This window comes from Ranitomeya variabilis, chromosome 2 (genome assembly GCF_051348905.1).
Source record: "Ranitomeya variabilis isolate aRanVar5 chromosome 2, aRanVar5.hap1, whole genome shotgun sequence".
Lineage (NCBI taxonomy): Eukaryota > Metazoa > Chordata > Amphibia > Anura > Dendrobatidae > Ranitomeya > Ranitomeya variabilis.
In genome coordinates, this window is record NC_135233.1 from 1,026,037,461 (window position 1) to 1,026,051,962 (window position 14,502).

Consider the following 14,502-nt stretch of genomic DNA (forward strand, 5'->3'; position numbering starts at 1 on the left):
TTGTGGTTTATTGCTAGCCAATGGGGTGGAGTCAATCCCCTTCAGGGGTATAGGAGTTTCAAGAGGCTCCAAATCATACCCACAGCGTTTGGCAAAGGACCAATCCATAAGACTCAAAGCGGCGCCAGAGTCGACATAGGCATCCGCGGTAATAGATGATAAAGAACAAATCAGGGTCACAGATAGAATAAACTTAGACTGTAAAGTGCCAATTGAAACAGACTTATCAAGCTTCTTAGTACGCTTAGAGCATGCTGATATAACATGAGTTGAATCACCGCAATAGAAGCACAACCCATTTTTTCATCTAAAATTCTGCCGTTCACTTCTGGACAGAATTCTATCACATTGCATATTCTCTGGCGTCTTCTCAGTAGACACAGCCAAATGGTGCACAGGTTTGCGCTCCCGCAGACGCCTATCGATCTGGATAGCCATTGTCATGGACTCATTCAGACCCGCAGGCACAGGGAACCCCACCATAACATCCTTAATGGCATCAGAGAGACCCTCTCTGAAATTCGCCACCAGGGCGCACTCATTCCACTGAGTAAGCACAGCCCATTTACGGAATTTCTGGCAGTATATTTCAGCTTCGTCTTGCCCCTGAGATAGGGACATCAAGGCCTTTTCCGCCTGAAGTTCTAACTGAGGTTCCTCATAAAGCAACCCCAAGGCCAAAAAAACGCATCCACATTGAGCAACGCAGGATCCCCTGGAGCCAATGCAAAAGCCCAATCCTGAGGGTCGCCCCGGAGCAAAGAAATCACAATCCTGACCTGCTGAGCAGGATCTCCAGCAGAGCGAGATTTCAGGGACAAAAACAACTTGCAATTATTTTTGAAATTTTGAAAGCAAGATCTATTCCCCGAGAAAAATTCAGGCAAAGGAATTCTAGGTTCAGATATAGGAACATGAACAACAAAATCTTGTAAGTTTTGAACTTTCGTGGTGAGATTATTCAAACCTGCAGCTAAACTCTGAATATCCATTTTAAACAGGTGAACACAGAGCCATTCCAGGATTAGAAGGAGAGAGAGAGAGAAAGGCTGCAATATAGGCAGACTTGCAAGAGATTCAATTACAAGCACACTCAGAACTGAGAAAAAAAAAAAATCTTCAGCAGACTTCTCTTTTCTCTCCTTTCTCTGTCAATTAATTTAACCCTTTTCTGGCCGGTCAAACTATTATGGTTCTCAATGGCAAGAGAACATAGCCCAGCAAACATACGAACTAGCTCTTGGAAGGATGGAAACTAAACTGAGCATGAACTAAACCTGCCGCACAACTAACAGTAGCCGGGTAGCGTAGCCTGCGTTTTATCCCTAGACGCCCAGCGCCGGCCGGAGGACTAACTAATCCTGGCAGAGGAAAATATAGTCCTGGCTCACCTCTAGAGAAATTTCCCCGAAAGGCAGACAGAGGCCCCCACAAATATTGGCGGTGATTTTAGATGAAATGACAAACGTAGTATGAAAATAGGTTTAGCAAAATTGAGGTCCGCTTACTAGATAGCAGGAAGACAGAAAGGGCACTTTCATGGTCAGCTGAAAACCCTATCAAAATACCATCCTGAAATTACTTTAAGACTCTAGTATTAACTCATAACATCAGAGTGGCAATTTCAGATCACAAGAGCTTTCCAGACACAGAAACGAAACTACAGCTGTGAACTGGAACAAAATGCAAAAACAAACAAGGACTAAGTCCAACTTAGCTGGGAGTTGTCTAGCAGCAGGAACATGCACAGAAAGGCTTCTGATTACAATGTTGACCGGCATGGAAGTGACAGAGGAGCAAGGCTAAATAGCGACTCCCACATCCTGATGGAAACAGGTGAACAGAGAGGATGATGCACACCAGTTCAATTCCACCAGTGGCCACCGGGGGAGCCCAAAATCCAATTTCACAACACCAACCCTAGCCCCAACCCTAACCCTAGCCATAACCCTTGTTCTAACCCCAAGCCTAACCCCAACCCTAACCCTAGACCAACCCTAACCCCAGCTAGGTCTAACTATAACCCTAACCAAGTCCCAACCATAAACCTATCTCTAACCCCAAACTTTACCTTGGCCCCAAACCTAACCCTAATGAAAAAATGGAAAAAAAACCCATATTTTTTAATTTAATTATTTTTACCTAAGTGGGTGATAAAGGGGAGTTTGATTTACTATTATTTTAATTTTGATCACTGTGATAGGGTATATCACAGTGATCAAAATGAACCAATAGGAGAAATGTCCTATTGTTGCCGGGTGCCGGCTGGCAGATCTAGGAGGGCGCACTGTGCATGTGTCCGTCATTTTCTTCCCAAAAAACACCAAGGGCTGGGGGAAAGAGCCTGAGGGATCAGGGACACCGGATGCACCGGGAGGGGGGCTCTGGGGACCCCAGTTCTCTCTCTTCTGGTATGCTAGATCCTTTCAGAGGAGAGAGAAATAAATGGGAAATCAGATTTTTTTTTTGTTGGTCGCTGTTATTCGGTGAATAACGGCGATTGCAACACTGGGGACGGTAAAAACCGATAAAAATTATGTTCTCTGGGGTCTTAGCTACCCCCGGTAGCTGAGACGCCAGAGATTTTATGACGCTAGGGGGCGCTATCCACTTATTTCTCAGCACCGCTAAACAGCGTAGCTGAGGCATAAGTACCCTTAACTGGTGCCGCTCAAAGGCGTGTTGGCGGTCGTTAAGGGGTTAATAATCAAGCCAGTTTATTGCTATAGAAATTTGCGAATTAGAGTAAATTCATATTTGCATGTAGCTGAAAATGGGCCCCTGTAGTTGATGTTACCGGTGGGCCCTTGGTGCCCCAGTCTGTTACTGTGTACACTGTATACGTACATACTGTATTATATTTGTATGTATTCTGATTTCTTTTTCCTTACCTATTGGTTTCATATTTTGCCCTTATACTAATATACATTTTAAATGATACATTTAGGGTATATTTCTGAAAGCAACACATCCCCTTTCTTATTTACTTGTATTCTATAGATGCAACATAAAGACATTTCCTATAGAATAGCAGCTCATACATGACAGCAACACTAACAGAAGGAAAAAAAAAAGAATAAAGGAAGCACCGTCACAATTGCAGCCTTCATCCTCCCCCTGATTACATTATTCCGTGCCTTATATATATATAAAAAAAAACTCCAGGTTATTTACTTTGACGGGTTTCATATCTCATTGATTTTATCAAAGGCTGAAAAATATTCTCCACTCTTCCTATGCAACTGTGTACCCCTGCGAGATGCTAAGATAGGAAGCAGAGACTTTCCTTCCTTGTTGTCTCATCTTCCTCCCTCAATAACCCTGACATGAAACATAAATGCTCGGCATCTGCGGTGGTGGATTTCATGTGCTCTATAAGAGACGAGGCTTTAAAAATGTATAGCGTAGACTCGGCAAAGTTCACCCAAGGACAGGCCGCTCGGTGCAACCTCCCCAGCTCTGCCGTCTCCGGAGCGAGCGAACACAACATCTCACTGCCTGCTGATTAACCATCTTCTTGCCCCAAATAACATTCCCAGTCAAAGACTAATCAACTACCGGCTAACACAATTCATCGGGATAATTAATGATGCCGTAGAGGACATAGTGCAAGCGAGACATCTGCAGTAGGATATGAAGTATACAGGTATCCATATACCCAGGGTAGAAAATAATCCCATGACTGGATAATGCATTTTTATCATTAAGTGATATCCACAAATATCTGACTTAAAATAATTATCAAAATACTACAACGCAGGCGAAGATGATTCCGGATGTAATGAACCTTGAAAATGCTTACCGTCGGAGGGAGCGCAGCGCTCTATCTCCTCATCCATTAGCCTCTTTAGACTGTCAACGTGCTTCTCGTTTTTTTTTCTAAATATTATTTTTATATACCCTCCTCCCTTTACAGATTTCCCCCCCCATGTGCTCACCCACCTATCCACTCTCTCTTTCCCCATGTGCTGACGTCTCCCGTCTGTGCTCTCTTCTTTGACCTGTCTACCCCATGTGCTATATGCATTGTTTTTGTCCCAGTGATGCTGTTGGTCTTCAAGAGTCTCATTTGCCCATTGTTGTGTTCGGCGCTGTGCCTTTGCTGCTTTTCCTTTCATTGTCATTGGCGTACTTTTTAGGAGGAGCCATGTTGGCATTGATATTTGCTTTTTAAAGGGGTCTGACCGTGTACTGAACATACCACAGCTCCTGGGCAGGGGAGGAAGCAAAAGACAATACTGACATTACAGCAGGAGATCGCAGAGGACACATTTTGTGAGGTAAAATATTGTTTAAAAACAGTCAGTGAAATATTTTACCTCACAAAATGAATCCTCTGTGATCCTCTGCTGTAATGTCAGTATTGTCTTTTGCTTCCTCCCCTGCCCAGGATATGTGGTATGCTCCATGCACGGTCAGACACAGACAATTTTTAAAATGAACTTTAGTTCGTGGGAAAACCCCTATAATGTGACCGGCTTCCTCTGCCTGTAGACACGTCGCACCTCTGCTGCCGGGATCAGCCAAATGATTCACTGAATCAGTGAATCAGACCGCCGCCATCTTTGTGCACACAGATAGCGGTGGTCACATTAAAACTGCGCATGCACTCCTCCTGTGCAAAGATGGCGGTGGTCAGTGAATCATTCGGCTAATCCCGGCGGCGGCATGTTCGCGACGGTGTTCTTTCTTTTTCCTTTCTTTTTCCTTTCTCTCATTTTTTTCTTTCCTTCCTTCTTTTTTTTCCTTCTTTCTCTTTCCTTTTTTCCTTCTTTCTTTCCTTCTTTCCTTCCATTCTTCCTTCCTTCCATCTGTCCATCATCCAACTATTATCATGTTTAACCCCTCTGTGACCTTAGACGTACTATCCCGTCGAGGTGACCTGGGCCTATCTGACCCTCGACGGGATAGTATGTCATAGCCGATCGGCCGCGCTCACGGGGGGAGCGCGGCCGATCGCGGCCGGGTGTCAGCTGACTATCGCAGCTGACATCCGGCACTATGTGCCAGGAGCGGTCACGGACCGCCCCCGGCACATTAACCCCCGGCACACCGCGATCAAACATGATCACGGTGTACCGGCGGTATAGGGAAGCATCGCGCAGGGAGGGGGCTCCCTGCGGGCTTCCCTGAGACCCCCGGAGCAACGCGATGTGATCGCGTTGCTCCGAGGGTCTCCTACCTCCCTCCTCGCCGCAGGTCCCGGATCCAAGATGGCCGCGGCATCCGGGTCCTGCAGGGAGGGAGGTGGCTTACCGAGTGTCTGCTCAGAGCAGGCGCTTGGTAAGCCTGCAGCCCTGCACAGCAGATCGCAGATCTGGCAGAGTGCTGTGCACACTGCCAGATCAATGATCTGTGATGTCCCCCCCTGGGACAAAGTAAAAAAGTAAAAAAAAAATTCCCCACGTGTGTAAAAAAAAAAAATAATAAAAATATCCTAAATAAAGAAAAAAATATATATATATTATTCCCATAAATACATTTCTTTAGCTAAATAAAATAAAAAAACAATAAAAGTACACATATTTAGTATCGCCGCGTCCGTAACGACCCAACCTATAAAACTGCCCAACTAGTTAACCCCTTCAGTAAACACCGTAAGGGAAAAAAAAAAAAAAACGAGGCAAAAAACAACACTTTATTATCATACCGCCGAACAAAAAGTGGAATAACACGCGATCAAAAGACTGATATAAATAACCATGGTACCGCTGAAAACGTCATCTTGTCCCGCAAAAAACGAGCTGCCATACAGCATCATCAGCAAAAAAATAAAAAAGTTATAGTCCTGAGAATAAAGCGATACCAAAATAATTATTTTTTCTATAAAATAGTTTTTATCGTATAAAAGCGCCAAAACATAAAAAAAATGATATAAATGAGGTATCGCTGTAATCGTACTGACCCGACGAATAAAACTGCTTTATCAATTTTACCAAACGCGGAACGGTATAAACGCCTCCCCCAAAAGAAATTCATGAATAGCTGGTTTTTGATCACTCTACCTCACAAAAATTGGAATAAAAAGCGATCAAAAAATGTCACGTGTCCGAAAATGTAACCAATAAAAACGTCAACTCGTCCCGCAAAAAACAAGATCTCACATGACTCTGTGGACTCAAATATGGAAAAATTACAGCTCTCAAAATGTGGTAACGCAAAAAATATTTTTTGCAATGAAAAGCGTCTTTCAGTGTGTGACGGCTGCCAATCATAAAAATCCGCTAAAAAACCCGCTATAAAAGTAAATCAAACCCCCCTTCATCACCCCCTTAGTTAGGGAAAAATAAAAAAATTAAAAAATGTATTTATTTCCATTTTCCCATTAGGGTTAGGGTTAAGCCCCCGTCTCACTAAGCGAGATCGCTAGCGAGATCGCTGCTGAGTCACAAGTTTTGTGACGCAACAGTGACCTCAGTAGCGATCTCGCTATGTGTGACACGTAGCAGCGACCAGGCCCATGCTGTGAGATCGCTGGTCGTGTCGAAGTGGCCTGGACCTTTTTTTGATCGTTGAGGTCCCGCTGGGTAGCACACATCGCTGTGTTTGACACCTTACCAACGACCTCGTTGACGACTCAGACACTGAATCGTCATAATAGCTCCCATGTGACATCGTTGTACAGGTCGCTACAGGTCACTGGTGAGATGTCAAACAGCGATATCGCAGCAGCGATCGTTGGGAAGATCTCACTGTTTGACATCTCACCAGCGACCACATAGCGACGCAGCAACGATCCCTGACAGGTCGTATTGTTGTCGGGATCGCTTTAGCGTCGCTAAGTGAGACGGGGCCTTTAGGGTTAGGGCTAGAGTTAGGACTAGAGTTAGGGCTAGGGTTAGGGTTAGGGTTAGGGTTAGGGCAAGGGTTAGGGCTAGGGTTAGGGCTAGGGTTAGGGCTAGGGTTGGGGCTAGGGTTAGGGCTAGGGTTAGGGCTAGGGTTGGGGCTAGGGTTAGGGCTAGGATTGGGGCTAGGGTTAGGGCTAGGGTTAGGGCTAGTGTTACGGCTAGTATTAGGGCTAGTGATAGGGCTAGGGTTATTGCTAGGGTTAGGGCTAGTGTTGGGGCTACAGTTAGGGTTGGGGCTAAAGATAGGGTTAGGGTTTGGATTACATTTACGGTTGGGAATAGGGTTGGGTGTGTCTGGGTTAGAGGAGTGGTTAGGGTTACTGTTGGGATTAGGGTAAGGGGTGTGTTTGGATTAGGGTTTCAGTTATAATTGGGGGGTTTCCACTGTTTAGGCACATCAGGGGCTCTCCAAACGGGACATGGCATCCGATCTGAATTCCAGCCAATTCTGCGTTGAAAAAGGAAAACAGTGCTCCTTCCCTTCAGAGCTCTCCCGTGTGCCCAAACAGGGGTTTACCCCAACATATGGGGTATCAGCGTACTCAGGACAAATTGGACATCATCTTTTGGGGTCCAATTTCTCCTGCTACCCTTGGGAAAATACAAAACTGGGGGCCAAAAAATAAGTTTTGTGGGAAAAAAAAGATTTTTTATTTTCACGGCTCTGCGTTGTAAACTGTAGTGAAACACTTGGGGGTTCAAAGTTCTCACAACACATCTAGATAAGTTCCTTGGGGGGGTCTAGTTTCCAATATGGGGTCACTTGTGGGGGTTTGTACTGTTTGGGTACATCAGGGGCTCTGCAAATGCAACGTGACGCCTGCAGACCAATCCATTTAAGTCTGCATTCCAAATGGCGCTCCTTCCCTTCCGAGCTCTGTCATGCGCCCAAACAGTGGTTCCCCCCCACATATGGGGTATCAGCGTACTCAGGACAAATTGGACAACAACTTTTGGGGTCCAATTTATCCTGATACCCTTGTGAAAATACAAAAATGGGGGCTAAAAAATCATTTTTGTGAAAAAAAAAAGAATTTTTATTTTCACGGCTCTGCGTTATAAACTGTAGTGAAACACTTGGGGGTTCAAAGCTCTCAAAACACATCTAGATAAGTTCCTTAGGGGGTCTACTTTCCAAAATGGTGTCACTTGTGGGGGTTTTTAATGTTTAGGCACATCAGGGGCTCTCCAAACGCAACATGGCATCCCATCTTAATTCCAGTCAATTTTGCATTGAAAAGTAAAATAGCGCTCCTTCCCTTCCGAGCTCTGCTATGCGCCCAAACAGTGGTTTACCCCCACATATGGGGTATCGTCGTACTCAGGACAAATTGCACAACAACTTTTGTGGTCTAATTTCTTCTCTTACCCTTGGGGAAATAAAAAAATGGGGGCGAAAAATCATTTTTGTGAAAAAATATGATTTTTTTATTTTTACGGCTCTGCATTATAAACTTCTGTGAAGCACTTGTTGGGTCAAAGTGCTCACCACACATCTAGATAAGTTCCTTAAGGGGTCTACTTTCCAAAATGGTGTCACTTGTGGGGGGTTTCAATGTTTAGGCACATCAGGGGCTCCCCAAACGCAACATGGCGTCCCATCTCAATTCCAGTCAATTTTGCATTGAAAAGTCAAATGGCTCTCCTTCCCTTCCGAGCTCTGCCCTGCGCCCAAACAATGGTTTACACCCACATATGGGGTATCAGCGTACTCAGGACAAATTGCACAACAATTTTTGGTGTCCAATTTCTTCTCTTACCCTTGGGAAAATAAAAAATTGGGGGCGAAAAGATCATTTTTGTGAAAAAATATGATTTTTTATTTTTACGGCTTTGCATTATAAACTTCTGTGAAGCACTTGTGGGGTCAAAGTGCTCACCACACATCTAGATAAGATCCTTAGGGGGTCTACTTTCCAAAATGGTTTCACTTGTGGGGGGTTTCAATGTTTAGGCACATCAGGGGCTCTCCAAATGCAACATGGCGTCCCATCTCAATTCCAGTCAATTTTGCATTGAAAAGTCAAATGGCGTTCCTTCCCTTCCGAGCTCTGCCATGCGCCCAAACAGTGGTTTACCCTGACATATGGGGTATCAGCGTACTCAGGACAAATTGTACAACAAATTTTGGGGTCTATTTTCTCCTGTTACCCTTGGTAAAATAAAACAAATTGGAGCTGAAATAATTTTTTTGTGAAAAAAAGTTAAATGTTCATTTTTATTTAAACATTCCAAAAATTTTTGTGTAACACCTGAAGGGTTAATAAACTTCTTAAAAGTGGTTTTTAGTACCTTGAGGGGTGCAGTTTTTAGAATGGTGTCACACTTGGGTATTTTCTATCATATAGACCCCTCAAAATGACTTCAAATGAGATGTGGTCCCTAAAAAAAAATGGTGTTGTAAAAATGAGAAATTGCTGGTCAACTTTTAACCCTTATAACTCCCTAACAAAAAAAAATTTTGGTTCCAAAATTGTGCTGATGTAAAGTAGACATGTGGGAAATGTTACTTATTAAGTATTTTGCGTGACATATGTCTGTGATTTAAGGGCATAAAAATTCAAAGTTGGAAAATTGCAAAATTTTCAAAATTTTCGCCAAATATTCATTTTTTTCACAAATAAACGCAAATTATATCGAATAAATTTTATCACTATCATGAAGTACAATATTTCTCGAGAAAACAATGTCAGAATCGCCAAGATCCGTTGAAGCGTTCCAGAGTTATAACCTCATAAAGGGACAGTGGTCAGAATTGTAAAAATTGGCCTGGTCATTAACGTGCAAACCACCCTTGGGGGTGAAGGGGTTAAATATGACCTGTCACCAGGTAAAAAGAGGCCAGTTTTTGCTCCTTTTTTTCTTCCTGCTCTTCCCTTGAGTATTGTGTTTTTAATTTTTTTTTTAAATCCCCCATTAATTTCCAGAGATATGGGCCTTCTTAGTGCAAACTTTTAAGGTCTTTATCAAGGGGGAGTGACTCACAGAGTAATAATACAGAGCAGATTCAAGACACTCCCCTAGTGACCCATGTGGGCCACGCCTCCTTGTAAAGGACATAAAAATGTACACAAAATAAGAAGGCCCTTATCTCAGGAACAATAAAAACAAACAAAAAACAAAGCCAGAATAATCAGGGGAGAAGCGGGAATAAAATACAAGAGGAAACTCGCCACTTTTGAGCTGATATCAGGCCCTTTTTAAGGGAACCTATTCTATTACAACCAAGAAATTAGCATATGTAAAGGCTTACCCTGAAATGGACTACCCCTTTAATGTATTTTCTACATGAGTTAGGACCATGCACACTCCTTTGTAGTATTTATTGATGCTTTTTTGCAAATGGGAATAAATCTGGAATTCCGTGGGGGGAGTGTGTGGTGGAGATGCTGAAATTTGCCAGAAATTTCATGAGTTTTAATGTGATCCATCAGATTGTACAACTTCCATCAGGGATACAGCAGAGAGAAGATTTATGTATCCTTTTCACTTTGCACACTTTCAGCTTTTGATAGTTGTCCAAGACTAAGACATTGATGACCCATCCTGGGGATAGTTAATCAGTAACAGATCGGTAGGAGATCCACACCCGACACCCCACCAATGAGGTGTTACCAGGTCCTGCAACCACTGGAAGAACACAGGGTATGTGGGTGGACCAGCACAGCTCCATACACCATGTAGTGGCTGGTCTCATGTACTGCGGCTCAGCTCCCATTACACTGAACAGTGGCCGAGCTGCAGTATCCAAAAAAAGTCACTATACAATGTACTGAGCTGTGGTGTTTTGTAGATTCCTGGTAGCTGAGCGAACATCTTATCGGTGGGGATGCCCAGTGTCGGACCACCACTGACCTCTATTACGGATAGATTAGTAGGAGAGAGGAGTGCGGGGGATCCTGGGCACTGACAATGGATAATCCAGGCGGTAAGTATAAAAAACTTCCAATTTATTGCAACATGTTTTGAAGTAGAGATTACTCCTTCCTTAGGCCTGAGGAAGGAGTAGGTTCTCTTCTGAAAAGACTCCACTCAAACCCAGACTCATAATCAACCAGGTAGTCAGGAACAATGTCCCCACCCCTATGCGCATAACTTCCAATAAGACCTATGTATATGAAGAAGGACAACGGGATTATATATAGCAAAGTAACAAACTTTATTAGAAACACAATTAAAAACACACACATTTAAAAGACACCAAATGAAAATGCCAGGAATCCATGTTATATCACAAGTTAACAGCCAACCATTGGCATATGGTAATATACACCCCCGACGCGGCCAGAATAGCAGCGAAACGCGCGTCGGGGGTGACGTTCAATCCAGGGATCTCCATGTGGGTAAGATTGTGCTTGTGCTTTGGGAGGGGGATCCTTTGACGCCGGATGGCTTGGTACTCATATTGCTCCTCCGGGCACTCTCCATGTTAGTCCTCACTAGGGTTGAGCGAAACGGGTCGGCCATTTTCAGAAGTCGCCGACTTTTGGCAAAGTCGGGTTTCATGAAACCCGACCCGACCCCTGTGTGGGGTCGGCCATGAGGTCTTCTGAATCTGGTATCGGAATTCTGATACCGAGTTCCGATATGTTTGCGATATCGGAAATCGGTATCGGAATCCACATTTAAGTGTAAAATAAAGAATTAAAATAAAAAATATTGATATTCTCACCTCTCCGGAGGCCCCTGGACATTGCCGCTGGTAATCGGCAGCCTTCTTTGCTTAAAATGAGCGCGTTTACGGCCTTCCATGACGTCACAGCTTCTGATTGGTCGCGTGCCGCTCATGTGACCGCCACGCGACCAATCACAAGCCGTGACGTAATTCTCAGGTCCTAAATTCCTCATTCTAGGAATTTAGGACCTGAGAATTACATCACGGCTTGTGATTGGTCGCGTGAGCGGTCACATGGGCGGCCGCGACCAATCACAAGCCGTGACGTCATCTAAGGCCCTTCACGCGCTCATTCTTAAGAAGGAAGGCTGCCGGAAAGAAGCAGGGCGCGTCCGAGGGTGAGTATATACCTAATAGGAATATACTCACCCTCGGCTTCTTTCCGGCAGCCTTCCTTCCTAAGAATGAGTGCGTTCAGGGCCTTAGATGACGTCACGGCTTGTGATTGGTCGCGGCCGCCCATGTGACCGCCACGCGACCAATCACAAGCCGTGACGTAATTCTCAGGTCCTAAATTCCTAGAATTAGGAATTTAGGACCTGAGAATTACGTCACGGCTTGTGATTGGTCGCGTGGCGGTCACATGAGTGGCACGCGACCAATCAGAAGCCGTGACATCATGGAAGGCCCTGAACGCGCTCATTTTAAGCAAAGAAGGCTGCCGGTTACCAGCGGTGATGTCCAGGGGCCTCCGGACGGGTGAGTATATCAATATTTTTTATTTTAATTCTTTATTTTACACATTAATATGGATCCCAGGGCCTGAAGGAGAGTTTCCTCTCCTTCAGACCCTGGGAACCATAGTATCCCATTGCACTGCATTGGGTTTCGTGTTTCGGCCGACCCCGACCCCGACTTGTTTATAGGATCGGCCGATTTCGCTCGACCCGGCTTTTGAGAAAGTCGGGTTTCGTGAAACCCGACCCGATCCTATAAAAATAAGTCGCTCAACCCTAGTCCTCACTGTGGATCAGGTTCTCTGACCGGTACTTTTTCTAAACATCAGAATAGCATTGGCTAAGATATACTAAGGCGGTTATGGGGTGGTTCATGGTAACTGGGTCCACTTAGTAGGATCACATGGAGTTATTGCACACCTTCTCTTTGTATATTACCATATGCCAATGGTTGGCTGTTAACTTGTGATATAACATGGATTCCTGGCATTTTCATTTGGTGTCTTTTAAATGTGTGTGTTTTTAATTGTGTTTCTAATAAAGTTTGTTACTTTGCTATATATACTCCCGTTGTTCTCTTCCGAAAAGAGTTGCAATAAATTGAATGTTTCTTATACTTACTGCCTGGATTATCCATTGCCAGCGGCAGCGCCCGGGATCCCCCGCACTCCTCTCTCCTTTACTTGTTATGTCCTCTATCCATCTGCTGTGAGTACAGCGGCTGGAGCAGCGGCCAGGATTGGATTATACATCACCCTTCACATAGTTGTCAGTGCACAACCTGATTAGCGACCAACCCTCCAACTCACCCTCACCAATTATCACCCTCGCCAATGGTGTCACCCAGGGAGCGCCTGTTTCTTATCCCTCCAGATTAGCATGTTAGTCCTGAATACCCCTTTAAAATTGATATCACTGCACATTGGCTTTTACTGTCATTTTTAATGGTAGCATTCTTAATATTGCTTATTTTCCACTGTTAAGGGATATGTTATAGCAAACACCTAAACTTCTATTGATGTCTACATGAGAGTATTGTGGGCATGCTCTGTGACATGTGCAGGTGCCCCTGTGCGGGGAGGGTGGAGCTGAGCTGATTTTCATCCATAGCTAATGGTGGGACCTGTGTTACCCGCCTCCAGCTCTATAACAAGAGATCAATAGATGATACAAAGTCGGTCCAAGGTCCGGACCACGGGATAACGCCAATGTGTGCGGAACATTGACAGATCCTGGCTCCGGAATGGCCGTCCTCACCTAACATCTATCAGCACTATTTGTCCGGAGCTGTTTACAGGCTTTAATGCCACTACCATAAAATATTAGCAAAATCCATAAAAGCTGAAACAATTTCAGGTTAATTTGATATAAAGGCAGCCGCAGTTTACCTGCTTTTAGCGAGACGGCATTCATTTTATAGAAGGGAGGTGTTCACATACATTAACAATAACGGATAGGCGAGTAACGACAGGAAATAGGACTGATGGGAAAGCAGATTGGTGGATAATTAAGGCTTCAATCACTAAATGGAAGTATGCATTTTTCGGCTGATGCATTAACCTAGCGAGTCACCAAGGGCATTTATGCATGCAGTCAGAAAAGCACGGAAACTGTGTATGCTTCACATTGGAGAGTAGGGAAGCACGCATAGGGCTGATGCTGGAAACCGACATATTATTCATCAGACCCGGTGCAGATGCTTGATGGACCTCCCGCCGGCATCAGCAGTCTGGGCCCTGCGCACATATCTTAGAATTCAGCTGGATACAGTATAATATTTTACTCAGAGTTACCACTGACATAAAGCTGTGGGGATCAGAATTAAATTATTCTAAGGCTATGAGCTCTGGAATAAAATAGTCTCCGATGCTTGAAGGGGTTTTCTCATTGAGACTTGTGGAAGTCGGTCCAATGAGGAGCTGATCATCACTTCTCAAAGCGTTGGGCAGCCGAACATTTCTCCTGCATTGGTCACTGCAGTATAAGGGCTCATGCACATGACCACATTTTTGGACCACATGCAATATAATACAACAAAACATCAGATCACTCTCGGAACGATGTTATTCTATGTCAGATTATTTCTGACCCGGTCCAAGGAAAAGATTTCTGCCTGCCTGAATTGGATCCAATATTTGAATCATCCTCGGCCATGTCAGTCAACGAGTCCATAGAAACTATAAGATCGCGCTCGGATGACATCTGAGTGCAGTTCAATTTCCACATACTGCTAGATTGTAGAAGATGGAGACTTTTTTTCCCCCCATCTTCTCCTCATCTGAGAGAATCAGAGCCCACTATG

The 14,502-nt window shown here is 44.3% G+C and overlaps 1 protein-coding gene across 24 annotated transcripts in view; it reads right to left on the minus strand.

Annotated features, from left to right (window-relative positions):
• MYT1L (myelin transcription factor 1 like) overlaps window positions 1–14,502 on the minus strand; it is a 669,404-nt gene that overhangs the window by 194,025 nt on the left and 460,877 nt on the right. The window contains exon 1 of one of the 24 annotated variants that reach the window (XM_077291369.1): window positions 3,803–3,894. The exons of the other annotated variants lie outside the window; for them this stretch is intronic. The gene's annotated coding sequence lies outside the window, so the exon portion shown is untranslated. Of the gene's footprint in view, window positions 1–3,802; window positions 3,895–14,502 lie in introns of those variants that run through there. 24 annotated transcript variants of the gene reach the window in all.